At 49.6% G+C, this 21,043-nt stretch overlaps 1 protein-coding gene across 2 annotated transcripts in view; it reads left to right on the forward strand.

Annotated features, from left to right (window-relative positions):
* Tnr (tenascin R) overlaps positions 1 to 21,043 on the forward strand; it is a 430,671-nt gene that overhangs the window by 40,429 nt on the left and 369,199 nt on the right. For both annotated transcript variants that reach the window (XM_048809995.1, XM_015492060.2), the window contains exon 2: positions 4,707 to 5,196. The gene's annotated coding sequence lies outside the window, so the exon portion shown is untranslated. The remainder of the gene's footprint in view (positions 1 to 4,706; positions 5,197 to 21,043) is intronic.

Raw genomic sequence — 21,043 nt, forward strand, 5'->3', positions numbered from 1 at the left:
CTGGACTTCCTGCCGGCAGAATGCCACTTCTGGCCTCTCTACAGAGTGTGGCAGAGAGTGGGCTATTGTCATTAGGAGTGTAGGCACAGAGTAGGAGGCTCAGGGCAGGCCCTTCGCCCCGCTGGTGGGCAGAGTCGCTTAAGATTGCAGGAGGCACCTAGCTTCCCTACCTGTGCTATGGGGAAAAGATGTGAAGTGGGGAAAATCTTCTCCGGAACAACGTCTCCAACCTGGAAGAACCTCATTCTACCCACTCTACTCTCTTCAAGCAACCCGACTCCTCCTCAGTGGGAAGCATCTGCCCTGGCCCTGCCCTCTTCCCTAACCCCTCCCCCTCCTGGGTTCCTAAGCCCCAGGGTGTCCTGCCAGATGCTCCCTGAAGACAAAGCCTGTCCTGGCTCCAGCAGTTTGTGTCTTCACAGGAGGGCAGTTGTAATAATCCTACTATCGTGCCCAGTAAACTCAGACATGGGGGAAGGATGGAGGGAAGGTCAGAAACTGCGTAGAAGGAAGGGCTGGGAAATGACACGGCTTGCTGCCGGAGGACTGCCTGGCCACGATGGCTTTGGGAGCTGACCGACACCTAGACCTTGCCTACCGCTCCTCTTCGTTCTCTGCTGGTCAGAGTCCTACCTTATGTGGTCTTCACACCAAACCTCTTCCTGGGAACAGTGCTATGACATTGGCCGTGGGTAGCCTGGGAAGTGAGGGCTCCCCTTGGTTCATCATCTCCCCAAATGGAGGCCTAGGTCCCTTCCCTTTTCCATTAAAAAGCCATAGATATGCCTTTTGAGTCCCCGTGTCCGCCCTCAAGTTCTGGAAGGGTGGATGCTAGGGCCTTCTGAAATGTTGGCCATGCTATAGATTTTCATTGGGAAATGACATCATGGTGACTGGCCACACTGTGGCTTCTCATTCTCTGGGGACAGTTGAATGCTGAGGAAATGCTTCATTTTGTCTACTTGCGTGGATGGAGAGTAATGCCAATATAGAGGAGGGCTAGGGGCTGAGTGCTCAAACGAAGCCCAGAGGCCAGGGATTACCAGCTTTCAAGAGGAGATTGTGAGAGACTGGAGCTATGGCTCAGTGGTAGAGTGCTTGCCTGGCAGGTGTGAGGCCCTGGGTTCAATCCTCAGCATCACATATAAAGAAAGAAAGATCCACTGACAATCAAAGAGGATTGTGATGGAGAAGCCTTGTCCGTAAGTGTGGGACAGAAGGTACCAATAACTGATCTTGGCCCAATGTTATTTTTACCTAATACATTTGGGTTAGGTAAAATACATATTGTTATGAACCAATCAAAAAGTACTTTGTAGATATCTCCTGAGCATCAAGCATTTTATCTCTAAGGACTAAGGAAGCATAAAGCCTGATCCAGGGATTAAGAAAGCAGAGCTGAGATCCTGTCTTTAGTACTCCTGGTTTTCTCCTGTGGAGGGCCTCTGTCCAAACAAAAAGCAGGTCCAAGAAAATGGGCTTCGGGTCTACATTGCCAACCCCAGAACTCAACCTGGGCTCCAGAGATTATACTCCAGTCATCGCCTAGACATTTATATCACAATACATATTTGGACCTTCCCCAAACTTGGCCTGTCCCAAACCAAATTTATCCACCAATCTCACTGTTACGGTTTAGATGTGGTGTCCCCCAAAAGCTCATATGTGAATCAATGTGAGAAGGAGGAGAAATGACTGGGGTCTAGCCTTAACCTAATCAGTGAATTGATCCCTGGTGGGATTAACTGGGTGGTAACTGGAGGCAGGTGGGGTGTGGCTGGAGGAAGTGGCCATTGGGGGCATGGCTATTGGGTATATATTTTGTATCTGGAGAGGGGAGTCTCTCTGCTTCCTAATCATGATGTGAGCTGATTCCCTCTGCTAGACTGTTCCTCCATGATGTTCAGCCTCACCTCAAGCCCTGAGGAATGGAGTCTGCTGTCTATGGATTGAGACCTCTGAAACTATAAGCCCCTAAATAAGTTTTTTCTTCTCTATAATTGTTCTGGTTGGGTATTTTAGTCACACCAGTGACATAGCTGACTAAGACCCTCACTTTCCCACCACTCTTCCCAAACCCATTCATCTTCCAAAGCTTGACATCTTTCAGCCTATGATAACTTTTTTACTTTTCTTTTAATCCATGTCCCACTGCTGTTCAATGCAGCTCAGAGCTCACATTTTCCATGTATTTATTTAATGTCTGGGTCCAACGGTGCACCATTTCCTGAACCCACATTCTTTAAGGTCCAGATGAATGGCCACTTCTTGTGTGAAGGCCTCATAATCCCTTCCAGGCAACAGGATCTCCTCCTCCTCTGGGCTCCCACCACTTGGTCTCAAACTCTTTTGGCCCCTTTTCACATTCTTCTCCTTTCAAATGCAAGTCTCTAATGTCTTTGTTGTTCTGAAACAATCCCATTTTCTAATATACCTCGTCAATTTACATCCAGCTGTAAAATCTACCATCCTGAATTTTTCCTTTTCTGAACTGCCTGGTGCCTTCTTTGTGGTCTTCTCATCTGATAACAGATCACACATCCTGCTTCCTTGAAGATGCCACATCCTCACTTAGTGACTGTGCTATTGAAACACCCCACATGCGGGTTCAAGTGATAGGAGAAGCCATCACTGTGCCTCCCCAAAGCAGATAGCATAAGAGCCAAAGACATTTGCTTTGATGCTTTTGATCTTTGGGTGCTTAGATCTGTATTAGATGGGTGACCTTGAACATTCCACTTGCCTGGGCCTCAGTTTCCCCAGCTATAAATGGGATGGTGATGTTAGCCTTGAAAACTTGACGCTGGGCTCTCTCCAACCCCCGTGAGTTTGCACACTCACGCCTTCGGCTCCACTCTCGCCCCCTCTCTGCTGAGAGAACTTCTCAGGCCTCAGCTCAGGTGCCAGCGTGCTGGGCAGCCCAGCAGGCCTCAGACTGGGTTAAGTGCTTTTCCGTGTGCTCACTCACTCCAGTGCCTCCACTGTCTCTGTACTTGGCTCTGAGCTGTAGGGGTCTGTTTCTTGCCTCTTCTCCCCACTTTGAGAAGCTGCAAACTCCATGAAGACAGGAGCCAGGATTTCTTAGCATCCCATTCCATCTTGGCTCTGCCCAGTTCACTTTTGATTCAAAGAAAGTAAAACTAAAGTGAGCCTCATTAGGCAAGGAATTCGTAATTCATAGTAGGTAAGAAGGGCCAGTGCCTCACTGAGGGCTTATTAGCTTGCATGGTGACAACGAGACTCATTAGGTTGCTGGCTCCACCTGTACACTGTGTTAGGCACCCAGCAGTGATCTGCTATTGATACAGAAATTGAGTGATGTGTCATCTGACCTGATGCTAAATCCCAATAGTTTCCAATTTCATGGGATTTGTGATAATTTTTGTGACGGTAAAACTACCCAAATCTCCAAGAGAATTATTTTTCTTATGGGATTCTCATCAAGAAGAGCAATTCTGACAGTTTGTGTGGTATCAGTAGTTGTAAATAATTAAAAACAAACCTCAGCTGCACATAAATTCATTATAACAACCTAGGCACTTTATCATAAATAAAAGCAACACTAACCATGGTTTATTGTTATTTTCTGTTTATTTTAGAGGTATAGTGGTTATCAGAGAAAGTTCCAGGTTCAGATGTCCCATGTTCTAATGCCATCCCTGATATGCACTAACTGTGTGATCTAGGGCAAGTTATATCACTCTGTGCCTCAGTTTCCTAGTTTATCAAATGCAATAATAGCATTTACATTAGGATGATCATATGGGTTAAATGAGCTAAGACAGGTGAGAGCTTATGGTACTGCCTAGCACCTGGTATAAATATAAATGTTAGCTGTTATTATTTACCAAGGGTGAATCAAACAGAAGAAGAGTGTTTAAACAAGATTGCCTTTAAATTTCCTGCCAGTCTGAGTTCTGTCTCTATTCCACTCTGATCCATCCACATCCCTATTCAGTAGGGAGGGGGCAGCACTATCCACATTTTACAAACAGTGGAACGGAGCCATAGAGAAGCAGAGTGTCCAGTAGATGAGTGGCAGTCTGAAACTAGGGCTCGAGTCAAGTCTGCAGATGCAAGTCCTAGGACACTTTCCAGAGGCTGTGAGACTGTGCACTTCAAAGTGAGTGAGCCTGTGAGAAGTGACCCCTTGAGGCTCCTTGTCAGACAAGGTTCTCCATGGATGCCCTACAGGGTCACTTCCATTCCTACCTCTGAGATGATCTAAGGATATTTCTTCTTACTAGCTCTCAAAAGAGCCATCTTATGGATTTGGACGGGGTGCTGGCAGGAGATGTTCTCCTTGGCCTCCTGCATTCCCTGCCTCTTTAAGCACTGCCATCTCTGGGTTGTGCTGGGGACACACATTCCTCACCTGACTCTTTGGAGGATTTCTTCTGCTGAGCCAGGAACTTAAACTACTTGAGAAACTCACAACTCGCCTTATTCCAAAACATTCTGTCCCCCACCAAGCCCCACCCCTTCCCAAATCCCCGCTTTACTTCTCCTTCCAAAGGATCTGCAAGATCTCCCCGTCCCCTCCCTCCCTCCTCCGGCCAGTGTTGGCCAGAGGGAAGACTCTGCCCTCTTCTGGACCCTGGCTTTGCAGAGGCAGCCCCCTGGAGTTAGTGGGTGCAGGAGTATTGCTGTGCCTGAATCCAGACTGTTCAAGAGGACTCAGGGTGTTTTTCTTTTCTGTCCACTAGGGGGCTGCTGGCAGAGGAATGGGAAAAACGGAGGCTTAAAAAAAATACGCTGCTGAAATTTCAGCAAGAGGGGAAAAGAGAGAGCGCGTGAGAGAGAGACAGCAGAGCAGTCCCAGGCTTCCTCATCTCGTTCACGTCAGAGGCAGGAACCGACTGTGCTAAGGCTGTTGGCTCAACACGCAGAGACAGACAGGAGCAGACCCAGGAGAGGAAGAGCCGGGGGTCCTCCCTGACCCGACCAGTTACCACTGGTGGAGCAAGCCGCCTGACTTTTTGATCTTACTGGGGCTGCCTCCGCTTCTCCTTCCACTCGCAGCCCTGCCGGCTTGGATTTCGTTCCTGTCTTGGAGCCTGCTCCCTTCCTCTCGGAGAAGGAGGAAGGGAAGAGAAGCGAGCGAGGTGGGCTCTAGGTGAGCGCATCAGCTGGCTCAGCCGAACACACAGGAATCCTTCCCAGGGAGCCGCTCTGCTCCAGCCGGCACCGGCCCGGGTAAGTCCGGGGCACTCTGCCTCCTTCCTTTCCTCGCTAATGTGATTTCAGCACCAAGGAGAGCAACGAGGTGCATTTTGGTGTCTGTGTGTCGTCTCTGTGTTCCTGCCAGGCGTTTGGCACTAAGGTTACATTTCTCTCTGCTGCCAGTGGAGCTGGGTTCTGCGTAGGGAAAAGAAAGGCGCAAAACTATGTCTCCCGAATTAAAGGGGGCTGTGGACCGGGCCTTGCGGATGTGCGGAGCGTCTGTGTGTGTACTGTTGCATAAGACAGGTGAGGGCTGAGCTAAATTGCTGGAGGTTTCTGCATCTCGCGCAAGGCTGTTCTTTTTGTATGTAGATTAGAGAGAGGGTTTGGGGAATTAGTCGATTAGTCGTGCACCTTTTTTTTTTTTTTAACTCTTTCTCGCCAAGCCCTCCCTTCAATGGAGGAAAGTATTGAAAAGGAAGCCTGGGCGGGGGGCGGGGGTTGGGAGTGGAGGTAGAGTTAAAAGTTGTGCTCCTCTGACGGAGCTTGAAAGAGGTGATTTTAAAAATGTCAGTTTCCCCAGGATTCTCTGGGATCTTGCTGGGGAGAGAGCCTGACGTGACCTTTTAGTTTCTCTCCTGGAGTGAATTCATGGCAGGTGGGCAGGTGCAACAGGTCAGCCGCAGGCTGGGGCCGTTTGGGGGCGGAGGTCTCTCTGACTTCATGATGGAAGGAAAGTGGTTGTGCCTTGAGCTTTTCCGAGGTTGGCTGATGTGGATCCTACTACAGTTGCAGGGATCTGGAAGCAACCTTCCACTTTTCTGTCATTCTTGGCTATATGCAGTTGGAAAGAGGACAAAAGTCTGTTCTGTCCTGTTTTCTGGGGCATTTGGCAGTGAAAAATAGCCCAGAAGAAAGGTTTGATTTCACGTGTTCAGAGAAAAAGACATGAACTTTGGCCCCTGACTCAGGAGGGCTTGAAGTGGTGCTCTGTGCTCCCCCAGCACCCAGGCTCCACAAACAGAAGATCCTCATTGCTGCTACTTTTGCAAAGTACTGCTGTAGCCTCCTGCTTCCTGCTTCTGGGAGTATTTAGTCAATTCCCCCATCTGCCTTGCTTTTCCCTTGGAGATACTGTCTGCATACCCCCACTGGCTTCAGTTCTGCCAAAGCCCCCTTGGGTGGGGCTGTTCAACAAGTGGTATTGGGGATTTTCAACTGCCCGAGTTTCCGTGAAATCAGTATTCCAAGAGGTAAGGAGATGTGGCTTTTTTAAGATCAACCTTTGCCTTGATCTGGTCTCTTAACTGTTTAAGGTTCTGGTCACTTTTTTCAAGTATGCCAAGACACAGGAGGTGTGATTCATTCTTTCCAACCTGAATGAACCTTAGTGTTATGGTTCTTTGTTCTCTTCTTAATTCAGCACCCTGGATCCCTCCTCCAAGGTGAAGAAAATACTCCCTGCCTTTGCTTAGGGACCCTTGTAAATGAGAGACATCGTTTTGAGACAGCACCCCTTCTCTTTTTTACTATGCTTAGCATTAGATACAGAAACTTCAGTGTCTCCTTAGAATGGCAGGTAGTAGAACATAGTGAAGAAAAGAGAGTGACATCGGAGGTTGGAATGGTGGGGAAAAGTATGGAAATAGAGAATCAGAAACCAACACTGACTCATTCATATTTCAACTCTCCCAAATTCTTCTGTCCTTGAAATTCCACAGTTTGAACAAGTAAGTGAATGGATTTCTATATGACATGTCCCTGAAGATTTAAAAAAACTTATGCCCTTGCAATGGACCCTGTCTAAAGCCACCATTTATTACGGAAGTCCCCATACTTAGTAGTCATTATCTCATTAATGCTTCTAAATTCTCAGTGAAAGAAGTGCTCGGTGACATTATCAGGCCCAATTTTTTAAAAAAGGAGAGATATAGACGTTTAAAGTGAGAGGCCAGAGGGTAGCAAAAGTGGAAATAGAACTTTTGGTCTACTAATAGTTCATCACCTGTAAAAATGTAGACAGGCTCATGTGTGGGAGAGCAGGGATGGAGTGCTCCCAGCAGACAGATTAGTAATCAGAATCTTCTAGAGAATTCCATATAAAGCATGGCCTCTGAAGAATGGGAATCAGCCAGGAGTCTCAAGGTGCCATTGGCCTGTAGGTCACGGCCAAGAAGATGACCAGAAGCCAGGTGAAGATCCCTCTGCACCTTCTGTGAACAGTGAGCCCAGGGTCCGTGTCAGGCACCTGACTGCCACCATTGAAGTCACTATTCCCAGGGCATATTGCCATAGAAGTGTTGCTTTTGGGCATTTGACTTTTCTTTCCTAAGAACCGTCTCCAGGGCCATCTTCATTGAGTCCTTGTGGCTCAGAATGTGGAGAGAATGACTAAGGAGAAGGAGAAGCTAGAAACCCACCCATCATACAAATCCCTCCTCCCCCAGGAACCCTACCACTCATATTTGGCCAGAGTCCTAGTGAGAAAGCCACTGTGTTCTCAAATCTGTGCCTCCTGCTCTGAACAGCAGAGAGCCTGCTGGACTGCCCCTGAGATCCAGAGAGATGAGAGATGGTGAGGAAAGGTGGAGTAGAGAAGGTCAGCATCCTGCCCTGTTCTCCATGACTATAGGTTGCCATCTTTACCTGGAACTGGCCATTATAACTTTAAAAGAATGGGTATAATTTGCATATAATAAAATGCACAGTTGTTTTTTTTTGTACTGAGGTTTGAACCTAGGGACATTTGTTCACTGACCATATCCCCTGCCCCTCCTTTTAAAAAAAAAATTATTTAGAGATAGGATCTCACTAAGTTTCTTAGGGCCTTGCTAAGTTGTTGAGGTTGGCTTTGAACTCCCGATGCTCCTACCTCAGCCTCCAGAGCTGCTGGGATTACAGGTGTGAATCACTGTGACTGGCAATGCACAGATCTTCAATATTCAGATTAGTAAGTTTTGACAACTGTGAGTACTCATTTAACCTCAATGAGATATACAGAAGTTCCCTCATGCTTCTTTCCAATCAATATTTCTCTCCTCTAACCCCATCACTTTCTGACTTCTATCTGCATAGCTTACCCTGCCCCACTGTGTAGTAGGAATGTCTTGCTGAATGTATTACACAACAAAGGCATCATGTGAGCCCAAAAGTTTTTTAAGAGAATATATGGCACAACTGTTACTAGGTGGATAGTGGCAAGAGTGAGAAGGGGTGCATTCTGCATGCCAGCTTGAGGTTGTGGTGTTGGAAAACCAAGTGGTCATTTCAACAGTGTGTACAGAAACCAATGATCAAGTCCATACAGGATCTGGGGACATCACTGCAGATCTCTGAGCTGACCTGAGTTGTTTGATGGTACAGTTCTTGGAAATGATGTTGAAATTTATACTTAAAACGTGGAATGCTACATTTAGGTGATCAGTCATGAATCACCCCATATGGGCTCCAGGAGAGAGAGCTGAGGAAGTTCACCCAGGTGAACTTGGTATAGAAAAAGAGAAGAGGCTCACTGTGGTAGTGCATACGCCATGAAATGCAGCTCCACCTACAAGGGTCATGGCTGAAGTCATGCTGTTCCTCCTTAATCAAGAGTGGCTTTAGGAGCAGAAACACTTGTGAGACTCATGGACCTGAATCATAGCTCTATCCAAGGGTGTCCCTGGGCTGTGTGCTCGGGGAGGGAGTACTGTTTTCTATTTTACCATTAAGAAGTAATAGTTATCCGAACATTTGGGAGACTTTGTTGAATATACAGATGTGTGTGCATGTGTGTGTTTGCACATGTGATATCTAAAGACTCTCACCACCATGCCACCATGCCACCATGCCATCTTGTCTAATTCTTCTCTATTCTACCTCTAGTTTAAGGACCACTCAATTGAGATGGAACATTTTTTGCACAATTTGAACATGGGCTCCTCAACTGAGAAATCAGAGTTTCTGGCAGATCAATCAGAGTTTCTGGCAGATCAATCAGCAAATCAGTCTTGTTCTCAAAATTTGTCCAGATAGAGCACAGAGCTATTTGCAGGTTCAGTGAGTAGCCATGTCCTCTGCCTCTCTGCACTCAGAGATTTTACTATAGTGCTTTTGTCCAGGGCATTTCCCCTTTCTGGGCTCACCTTTCCCAGAGAATGTACCGAGCCAGCTCTTGTAGGGGGAGGCTTCTGAGTCATCTCTCCTCCTGGGATCCCATAGAGTAGAGTACAGGTTGCTAAGCCATCAGCTCAGGGCAAGAGAGAAGACAAAGCAAAGATTCCCTAATGTCCAGGCAGAAGATTGTGCAGGGATACAAACCTGGATGATGCCCATTAAAGCCAACTACAGTAAGTGAGTGAAAGAAGGGCAGGGACACACCTTTGCCTCATCTTGATTTTGAGCTATGGTGATGTGAATGAGATTCTCCATCTAACTGGAATTTCATCTTAAGAGAATCTTGTGGAGGAGGGGGAATTGGAGTAGAGTTATTTAAAAGCTATTTCCGACCATATATAAGACTCACAACATCTTTACCTTGAAACATAATTTTGTACTTGAACTTGGCAAGTAACGAGTATGTCAATTGGCATGGGGAAGTCAACAGCCCTGCTCTCTTCTCATTCCCTCTTTTTTTTTCTATTTTTATATTTTGGCCATTTTTAAGTGTACCATTCAGGGGCAATAAGTGCATTCACATGGTGTGCAGCCATCACCACCACCCATATATGGAGCATTTTCATCTTTCCAAAGTGACACTCTGGCCCTTTAGATAATAACTCCCCATTTCCTCCTCCACCCAACCCCTGGCCACCACCATTTTGCTCTCTGTCTCCGAATCAAACTAACCCAGTTTTCTTATACAAGTTGAACCCTCCAATATTGGTCATGTATGGATCATTTCACGCAGCATAGTATCTTCTGTGTCCATCCATGGAGTAGCCTGAATTCTCTTCCTTTCCATTGCTGAATAATACTCCATTGAATGAATATGCCACATTTTGTTTATCCATCCGTCTGTTGATGGACACTTGAGTTGTTTCCTCTTCCTGTCCTTTAATTCTGGCAATTGCCTCTGCTTTACTCTCTAACCAAATGGGAAGGGAAACTCTGGTCATGGCACTGGCCTGAGTTGAGATTGCTCCCTTTCCCTATGAAGCCCAAGCTGGTGGCTTCCTGGAGGCAATGTGGAGAGGACCCACAGGGCCTGTGCACATGGATGACTGGGTCTGTGTTCGATGCTCGGGCTGTCATCATTAATGAGTACAACAGAGGTGGTTCAAGCAAACTGGGATCCTATATGATCTTCTGTGCCCCCACAGTGTGCCCAATTTTGTCCCAGAGAGGTACCACCTCTGAGGGGGAGGCACAGCTCTCACTCTGACGGGCCTGTCTCTGGGTTGTGCCCGACAAAGTGAAATTCCTTTGCCCTGGGGTCAGGGCAAAGGAGCAAGCGACCTTGTTACAATTGACTGAAAGCTTCCAGCCCTGATCTCCTTGGGACCTCTATGCCTACCGCAGGGCACTGCCAGCCTCACCCGACTTGGCTTCTTTATCTCGGGCTCTGGCGGTAGATGATTCGATAGAAGGTTATTATCCAGACCCAGGAGGAACTCGCGGGTGCTTTAATCTGGATGTGCGTGGCACAACACTCTGCGTGGTTCAAGGAAGACAGAGGGAGAAGAAGCCTGGAGTGTGGGTCCAGGAGAGCATCAACCAGGGCGGCTGATGCTTGACAACAGCTTAGCCACAGTCTGAGCTGGAATGTAGTCTTCGATTCCGTCCCCCTCAAATTTCCCATTCCTGGTCCCTGGCAGCTTGGGTATTTGTTGCTCAATGACCACCCCAGCCACCATCCCCTGAGTGTTAACCCGGAGTGTTAGCCCGGTACTCTGGGCAGAGAAGGCCCTTAAAAATACTTGCTGTTATTCCCATTAACAAATATGTTAAATAGGTGGTATCACCGAGTGCCTAAAACACTGATATATGCTATTATCTTCACTTTGCAGATGAGGAGACGGAGGCAGAGTGGTGCTTGAAAACTTGCTCAATGTTTTATAGCTAGAAAATGGTACAGCAGGGACTTAAGTCCAGATTCAAAGCCTGGATCTTAACTGCTTCCTTTTCTTTTCTTCTGTTTTTCCTTTGTTTACTCTTTGTGCAGAGCCGGGGATAGAACCCAGGGCCTTTCACGTTCTAGGCAAGTGTCTACCACTGAGCCACACTTCAGCCTTAGCTTCTTTCCTGGTCCCTGGCTTGGATATTTATTGCTCAATGATCACCCCAGCCAAAAAATTGTTTTGTTGTTTTTAAATCATTCATTTAGCAATTAATGGTGTTCATCTTAAACAGCTTTTTAAAAATTCTATTTTATTGGGGGGTGGTGTATGAACTCAGGGGCACTCAACTACTGACCTACGTTGCCATGTTTTTTTCGTACTTTCTTTAGAGACAGGGTCTCACTGAGTTGCTTAGCACCTCACTGTTGCTGAGCCTGGCTTTGAACTCGCGATCCTCCTGCCTCAGCCTCTTGAGCTGCTGGGATGACAGGCATATGAGCCACCATGCCTGGCCCATCTTAAACGTCTTCATTATGTTTTGTTATCTTTTGTGTCTTTCATTATTGCTCATCACTACATGTGAAAACATCCTGCCTGTCTGCTAGATTACCTGTCCTGTGCAGGTGGGAGAGTCCATCAAGGGCCTGGAACGTAACGGGGCCCTGTGAAAACTTTCTGACTAGCTGTTGGCTTTGCTTGACTAAGTACGAGTGTCTCCATCTTGCTTTTCTTTTCAGTAATAATAATAGCAGCTGTGGTTTATGGCCTGTTCACTGTGCTGGGCTCTAGACCAGGCCCTGCGATGCAGCATCTCACTTGATTGTCACAATCACGAGTACAAGCAGCTCTCATAGTTTTTTGGAGGTAGCTCTGTGATGGTGGCCATGCTGGGTGTTGGATGTAGTCATGGTTCTTTTATATAATCCTCATGTCAACCCTGAAGGCAGGATGGCAAAGAAAACCAGTCACATGGAGAAATGGACTGGTCAGGCCCAACTTCAGCTGGCACAACCCTTCTTCCCCATCAAGACCACAGGAGAACACAGAGTTGACAAATACAAAGCTCCTGGGAGGCTCAGAGAGGTTAGCTAGCTTGACCAATGCCATACAGCTGGCAGTGTGAGAGCTGGCTTGAACCAGTGCCCAAGCTCTTCCCTACTCTCTTGTGTCTCATGGCGTCTCCCACCCTGGGCTCCATGTGCGCTGAGCTGGTGGGATAGAGGCAGCGAGAAGCAGGATCTGGGGGTTGTTACCAGGAAACTTGGCTTCAAGTTCCGACTTGACCTGGTACTGATGCTGTGACTTTGGGCAATTGTTTTACCTGCCTTAATCTGAGATGCCTCGTCAGAAGCCTCCCCACCCAAGAGCCTAGAGATTATTGTGCCACGTCTAAGTTCTTATGAGAATTGAGTGGGGCACAAGGACAGTGCGCAGGACGGTGCCTGGCACAGAACACGTCCTTATGAATGACTGTGCCAGTTGCTATTTAATATGGCCTGGGGACTGGGTGCAGCCCCGGGTACTTGGCATTTTAACAAGCTAGCAATGATCAGGGCTGACCTGGATTTTATATTCTCCTCAAGTGCTAATGGGCTGGGCTGGCCCTTGTTTTACATCACCTTGATTTCATGAGCATGTGTTGGGCTATTTTTTTCTTCTACTCTTTTAGCACTGAGAGGCTGGCAGGCTGATATTTAAAAATATCTAAAAGATGCCTTTTGCCAATTAATTACCTAGAAATTGTACCAGACTGAAATTAATTTGAACCTGAAGGAGACACCAGGTTTTTGAGCCCCATTCCACACTCAGCTGGAGACTAGGAACATTTGGATTCCTCTCCTCCTATTTCCCCCGCTCCAGGTTCTTCTGCCATTCTGCGTTTTATTTGTGAAACATTTTCCCTTCGTTTATAATTATGTTTTCCATAAGAAGAACATCCAACAGCCACCTCCCGGCTGGGCTTGAGTCATTGTTTGAATTTTTGACGGTGTGCAATTCCAAAGCCTTGAGTTTATATAGATTACCTTGAATTTATCTCTGTGAGCCTGTCGGAAGAGATGCCACAGCCCGCCTGTGAAGCAGTGGAAGCCCCCGCCCCCGAGCACCAGTCGGGGTGGATAGACTGTTTATCTAAATGGATTTCTGTAAAGCACACACCTTAATAAGCCAGGTTTGCCAGCCCATCCTGTTTAAGCGCCTCCTGATGTCCCCTGCGAGTTTGTCGATACCAAGGTTGGTAGTGGCGACCAGGCCAGGGACAGGTGTGGGGAGCGATCAGCTAACAGCCCTGTGCTCCTCCACCTCCTCCCGCCAGCAGCCAGCTGTGGGCCAGGGGAGAGGGCAGCGTCCAGCCGGAGAGCAGTGTCTGCGGGGGCAGGCGGGCAGGGTGGCCATCTGGGTAGAGGGACAGGGCCCTGCACAGTAGAGGAGAGCCTTGCCAACGGCTGTGCTGAAAAGGGCAGAGGCCAGAGCCGTCTGCAAGGGGCTGTCTCCTCACAGTGACCCTGGCTGTGCCACAGAGAGATGGGACTTATAAACCAGCTATAAAGGCTCCTATTCACAGCCGTAGATATTTATAGAGATATAAATGGAGTTTAATGCTGGCGAAACTCATTGTAAAAGCAAAAGACTTCGTCTGTATCTGAACTTCAGTGCAGATCTGTGCAGGGCTCCTGCCTTCTGTGGTCAGGAGTGTGTGTGCCCATGCACCCTGGCGTCTGCACAGCTGCCTTCGTGGTGGTGACCTGCGAGGTCCCCTGGTGCCTTTCAGGGAGGGGCCCAGCTGTCCCCTGGTCTCCCAGGGCTGTTTAAGAGCAGCGAGGAGAGGAGAAGAGGCCACAGCACTGCCAACATCAAGCGGCTTCCAGCAGTCGGGAGTCTGGCTTGAAATAAAACCATCTGAGGAGGGTTAGCTTTGCATCTGCCTCGGAAGCTGCCGGTTCCTGCTTCTCATAGCTCCAGATACGATGGGATGGCAAAGCCCGCCTGACCGGCCCCCAAGCCTCCATGTCTCCTTGGGCTTTGCATGCTCACTGCCCATGCTGGGTAAAACTCTGCCCAACAGGAGTTTGATCCAGTCTCTGCTATGGGAGCTGAGGAGCCTTGGGGAAATCTCTTGACTTCTCTGTGCTTGAAGTGCGGTAGTAGCTCCTACCTCTCCAAATTGCTGTGCATTAAATAGGCTGTCATTTCTGTATCAAGGCTCATAACCACCCTTAGGACCACACAGAGTGTCTTCAGTTCAGAGAGTTGTCACTTGGGGGAAGTGACCACTGCAGAAGAGGCACAGTCGGAGGGCCGAGGGCCCCTGCTTTGACACATTGTCCCCAAAAGCTGGGGAAGCCCCAGGTGGCCTGAGACTGGCTGCAGGAGCAAGTGTGTCCTCCAGGCAGGCAGCAGGGCTTGGTAGCCTGTCCTCCTCAGTGTCCTCGGTGCGAAGTGCCTGGGCAGCAGCTCAGTGGAAGTTTGGCTGACCAAATAAGGGAGCTCTTCTCTGGGTGGCGTTGCCCTTGTAGTGGGGCTTGTGTCCTCATAACTGGCTGCTGGAAAGAGAGGAGGTAGCGAGGAGCCCACCTGCGCAGCGTTTCCCTGGTGAGCGAGTCTCTGAGCAACTAGGGATGCCTTTCAGAACCTGACCCTGGACAAGTCGGTCAATCACACAGATGGTGTGGGGTTCCCCCTGGGCACCCTCCCTCTAAGGGAGAGCCCAGGTGGAATACTCTGGGGGAGAGGAAAGGGTGCTGTTGATGGGGACCCTGATAGGTGCTGAGCAGGGGTGGGAGAAGGCCACTATCACTCAATCTCTTATTAAAAATGGTCCGAGACAGAGCGCCCGAGTTATTAAAATGCAAAGTAAGAATGCGCCATGCCTGCTGCCCACCCCCGCCCTTTTCTTCCGTTAGTATTTTATCAGCTTAATGTAGCAAGAATGAAAGGCTCAGGCAGCTATCCTCAGGGACCGGAGGTGACAGGAACAAAACCCTTGAGAGGCTGGGTGGCTTCCGTGGCAGTGGCTTCTCTCCTGCGGTGGGGCCTCCTCTGCCCCAGCAGCACCCACCTTAGTGGCTAGAGGTGAGCAGTGCCACCTCTCTGCACGCACACCCTTGCCCCTCACGTTGCTTCCCTGATTTTGAAGTGGGGACCCTGTGTGACAGAGCGGCCATGGGAACCCACCTGACACCTCTAACTCTGTGACCTGGGGACAGCCAGGACCGACACTGGGCTCCTGCCTCTGGAGACACACTGCCCTTTTCTAAGTTCTAAGGTCGAATGTCTCTTTAAAGGGCTTATTCTCGGGTGGCCCAGCCTGCCAGCCGGGAAAGCAGCCTTTTCACTTCTGATGTTTTTTATCTCTGCTGGAGTCAGGCTCAGCAACCAGCGGAGGGGGCCCTGTCCAGATGGGGCAGGGTCTGTGGGAAGTGGCTGCCTAAGATCTGCTCTGAGGGTGCTTAGGATCTCCTGGGTTCATAGGTCACCTGCTGGATCCATCTATTGCTCAGCAGCATGGTAACTGCTAACACCTGCGTGAGTACTTCACACTGAGACACTAACGGATCTATTCAAGCTCCTTTTGAGTGAGATGCTGTTATTGTCCCCATTATACAGGTGCAGAACTCAGGCACAGAGTTTGCCCCTTTTCCTGAAGGCACGAACGGCAGAGGCAGCTTTCAGCCCAGGCCCTGTGCGCTCCCGACAGCGCTGTCTCTGAGCGTCCCTCAGAAACCTTCCAGCTTCCCTGGCTAGAGAGCATAAAGGCCGCTGGAGAACCAGTCGGCCAAAGCTTGGCTTGAATCCCGAAGGGCGGGTTGGGAGCAGGACCAGAGAAGTCACTCTTCATTGCTGGCACTCGGGGTGCCACCACTCCTCCCCCTCCCTCAAGATGAGAGAACATCCAGGTCCCAAGCAGGTGAGTTTTCCTGACACATTTCCCTCCACTCTCGCGAGGTGGTGTCAGTTCTCATGTGTCCGCGGACGCCTCATTCACTCTGTGGCTTCCACTTTGGGGATCATCTGAGCTGCGGTTGTAACTACCCATTCATCTGTGGGCCACTTCTAACTCTGATCTGCCCTCGTGCCAATGGAAATTCGTGTAATGGATTCTCAAATGACTGGTCCGTGGGGCGGACATCGGGTGGGCGTCGGGCAGGCACGGGCCGCGAAGCTGGCTTTGTTCCTGCTGCGGTTCCTTGTCCAGCTCTGAGGCCATGAATGGAGCACCAGTGGCAGCCATGAGAGGTTAATGGGTGGGAGCAGGTATCACTGCTGGGGGCAGAGTTCAGGTCGGTGGCAGCCCTGGCGCGTCCCTGCTGTCTAGTCAGAGATGGGCAGCAGAACATTCACAAAGAAATGGGTGCTTCCAAGCCACGCACGACGAGCCAGAGTCAGTAGCAACCGAGCCAAGGGGCAGACTCACCCCGGAGCAGATTCGGGGCAGGGGTGCCCCGAGAACCCAGTGCAGGCATGGTAGAACCTGGTGTTTAGTTTTTGCCTGGGGGGCTGAGCGGGGACCCTGTGGGAGAGGCCCATCGCACCTCTGGGAGAGTTGATTCAGGAGTTAGAGTACATCCTGGGCTTGGGGCAACTGCCCACAGGCAGGAGGATGCTGGTGAGGGCAAGAAGGCAAGATCCGGAGACAGTGGACTTGAGCCTGGATCCTGGCCCTGCCTAGCTGTGCCCTCATCCTGATACCACTTAACCTCCCTGAGCCTTCATTTCCTGGACTCTAATATGAGGATGATGATGCCTCCTAAGGAATTTTGTGACTGCTGAATAAGGCAGCCTGGGTACCCCATAAATGTTGCTTCTCTTCCCCAGTAGAAATAAGAATTCACATTTTGGTTGTATTTCTTACTTTTAAAATCCTAATTAAACCAGCACATTTGATCCACACAACCATCTCTGAGGAGAAACAAAATGTCTATGATGAATCACACCCATTTTGCAGAATGGAAGGATTACTACAGAGTCTCAGTGACTTTTACAAGGTAGCACAGGTGAAAAGGACACAACTGAGTTCACAGCCAGACACCTTGTGCAGCCCCCTTTGTTGTGCTGTGACTGGGCTGGTCATGGAAGGCAGAGAGGTCAGGAAGACCTGCTGCCCGGTTGCCCCGAGGACAGAATTGGCTTCCACAGGCTCTGCAGTGTCTCTGCAGATGCCGGGCAGGGCGTGGGTGTCTCAGGGGTTTCACTGCAGACTTTCAAGTCTTCTTATTTCCACAGAGTGTTCTGAGCAGCTCCCTCAGTGGACGGGTGCTGACCGCTGCAGAGGTCAAGCTTCCTGTGGGCCAGAGAGCCTCAGAGGCTGAGTCACTCAGGACAGCCACCATGTAGGAATTGGGCACCCCCCCCCAATTCCATCACTGGAAAGAATACCCAGGCCGAGTCCCGCAGTCAGGAGCCCAGGGCGTCATCCCACCGAGGGGCCCACTCCAGCCAGCTCATCCAGAGCAGCCCCTGCTCTCCCCCAATTTATTTTGTTTATTACATTTTTTATCACCAGCCGGCGTAGCATGTATTTATTTGATTTCCTCCTTATTGTCTGTCCTCTCTCAATAGAACCTAAGCTCTGGGACTAGGATTCCACCTGTCTTGGTCACAGCTGCGTCCCCAGCCTGGAACACTGCTGGTAGTCAATAAATGTGTGTTGGGTGAAATGGATCAGTGGGTCTTTATCCAGCTTCTCTGTTTCAACAAGCTCTTACTAAAGACCTTCTCGGAGCCAGTCATTTGGTTAATGGCTGGATGTGGACTTCAGTGGGACGTGGCTCCTGTCTTTGAGGCTCTTCTAGTCTGGCTGGGGTAGAGAAAAATTTAGAAATACAGGTAGCTAACTTCACGGCATGAAGAGCTAGCATCTGGGCCCCAGCTGTGTGTGGTGAGGCAGGGAAGGGCAGCTCACGCTGCTCGGGAATCCCGTTATGCGCCACCAAGGGGCTGATGTGCGGGCCATGGGAAGGGTTCACAGGGCTTTGCCAACCAGAGAAGGGGAACTGGGTCCAAGGAGCAGCATGTGCCAAGGCTCGGAGCCATGCAGAAGGCATGCAGAGGCTGGAACCAGCACTGGGTGGTGAAGAGGCTGAGCAAGGAGACCGGAAGTTGGTCTTCCTCTCTGGATACCCACGGGGACAGTTGCCAACTGCTCAGAGTACTGTAGGTATGAGATCTTGGGCTCTAAGTTGTAGGATGCAAGTTGTCACCCTTTTCTTCAGAGAAAGGAGCATTTTTAACCAAATTGTATTCACTCTTGAGATATTTGCTAATACTAACCATATCTTTTACTGTAATATGTCCAAGGTGGAGAGTGATGATCGGGATGTGGGGTGCAGAGAAGGCCCCTCAGAGGCCTTGCCTGGGAACAGGAAGCTGCTATTTTGTTCTGACTTTAGCAACCTAGGGCCCGCTCTCAACTGCCATGATGAGTCCTCTAGCTCCTCTGTAAAAATGACTCCACTATGATTGATAACAGAGGTTGAAGGCAAGATTGTTTAGTGAGAACAGGGGAGAAGAGAGAGAGACCCCGAGACCAGAAACCCTGAATGTTCGTTCTGTTTCCTCTAACTGTGGCTTATTTAAGAAAATTGTCCATTGTGTTTATTCAACTCTTCTTCTGGAAGGAGGATGTAGCTGGGAGGCTCCCAGGCCAGTGGCTCCATCCAGGAAAAATGCTTCTCTATTGATTTGTGTGTCAGCAATTCAAATGGGGGTATTTATACTGTGGCTGAGCACCTAATAAAAATTTAAATTATTGTTAAAAAAAAAAACTCATCAAGGAACAAGCTCCTGAGTAGAGCAAAAGACAGCCACCCATATAACATGAGGGCCCCGGGGAGGGAGCGGAGGGCTGCGATTGTGAGGTTGGCCAAGATGGGCCTCGGGCTCTTACATTTCTTCCTTTAGATGCTTCTCTCTCCAATCTAGATGTGTCTCCTGGGCTCTGCAGTTCTGACTTTAGCCCCTGGCTTCACCAGTTATGAATTGTGAGCTTGGGTAGATTACAGGCATTTTTGTCTGACCCTCCTGATCCATAAAGAGGAGGAGGCAGGGGCATCTGAAATGAACCCACCAGTGCAAAGCTCTTGGACAGAGCCCAGCACATAGTAGGTACTCAACAAAAAAGCTTTCTAACCCCATCCTCTGCCACGGGGTCCCATGTTCAGGCCCTTCCTGTGGGTCCTTCCATGCCCCATAGCTCATGAAAATCTGACTGCAGCTGCCTTACTTGAAAGGCCTAAGCCCTAATTCACACCTGTGTATAAATGATTGATAAGGAATTAATAGGTTAGGTGTAGCACTCGGGGAAAGCAGAGGGATGGAATGAAGGACGCTTTGTGGCAGAATGTCAGGAGCCAGGCAAGGCCTCTAGGGATATTTTGGGTGACAGGACTCTGCAGTGCCTTCAGTCATGCCCACTGGGAGACTAGCTCCTGGTCTCCTGTAAGGACAAGGGATGCCCAAGGTCAGGAAAGCAAGGTTGTCAGAGGACAACCCTCTTCTGTGGCCACCTCCCTGAGACTAACTGACCCTTCCCACAGCTGTGAGTTCCAGCTTCTGGCTCAGGCCACTCATCCTCCAGCTCCAGTGACTGCACAGTTGATGGCCTCTTTCCAGCCACCTGTGCCTCACGCCTGCCTTGCTGGCCAGGCCCGGATTCGGTCCTCCTTCATTGCTGTCAATCCCTTGCAGAGCCTCTCTGGACTTCCTTTCCTGCGCCCACAGCTCCTGGCCTCTCCAGGCCCGTGTCTGCACAGCCATACCTGTGGGGAAAAACAGAACTGTGCTCACTGTGGCCACTCACAGTAATGACCACAAGCCCAGGTGAACACCAGAGGCAGCCTGGCAGTCACATCCTCAGTGCAAGTGACTTTACCACTCTCCACCACTCTGTCCCTCCTGTCTGCAAGGACTGCCTGCCCTCCCTTTGCAGCCTCCTCTCCGCTGATGACCTCACCTGCTGACCTTCTGCCCATCCTCTCTGTCCTCCCCTCTGTTCAGAGATGCCGAAGCCAGCCTCCTCCTGTGCTCCCCACCAGCTCGGCTTCCCGGGAGCTCCCCTCTCCCCTCTCCCCTCTCCAGTCTCTCCCTGGCTGTCGCCTCAGTCCTGTGAGCACAAACCATGCAAATGTGCTCCCACATCTCCTCCCTTAAAAAGCCAAAGCCTCTCCTGATTCGACTCCTCCCAGTTCCCACCCCATTTCTTATTTCCCATCTACAGCAAAACTTACTGAAAGTGTCACTGTCCCCCTTCCGACTCGCACTCTCTCTCCGCCCACTCTGGTGTCCCTCTTCACCATCCCAAAGAGCCTGCTCTTGTCAAGGTCTGCAGTGACCTCCCTGTTGCCAAGTCTCGTGGTCACTGCTCTGTGTCTTCACCCCTTGACCTCTCAGCATTATCGGGCAGTGGTTTCTTTCCATCAACCACTGTCTTCTGGTGGCTTTGGTGGCTCTTTTCTCTCTCAAAGGCTGCTGCTTTGTGATTTCTCTCCCTGTCCTCAGCCTGTAAAGATTAGAAGCTGTGGAATTCCGTCATGGGACTCTCTACTCTTGCTTTCAGCTCTGGTGACTTTGTATCACTGGTACACCAGCGACGGTCACACCTGTATCACTAGCCCTAGCATCTCTCCGGAACCCAGCTTGGAGAACTCATGTCTCTGATAGTTAATGAAGGCCTCCAATGTGAGGTCCCAAGAGAACTCTGGATTTGCTGATGTCCTAAGCAGGTTCCTCTCTCAGGCTCTTCCTTCTCCATAAAAGGTACCGCATCTACCAGGTGGCTCAAGTGACAAAAATGAGAGAGAACCAAATCTTTCCTCTACCGTCACCACTCTCAGGTCCCAGCTGGG

The sequence above is a fragment of the Marmota marmota genome, unplaced genomic scaffold, assembly GCF_001458135.2.
Source record: "Marmota marmota marmota unplaced genomic scaffold, marMar, whole genome shotgun sequence".
NCBI lineage: Eukaryota > Metazoa > Chordata > Mammalia > Rodentia > Sciuridae > Marmota > Marmota marmota.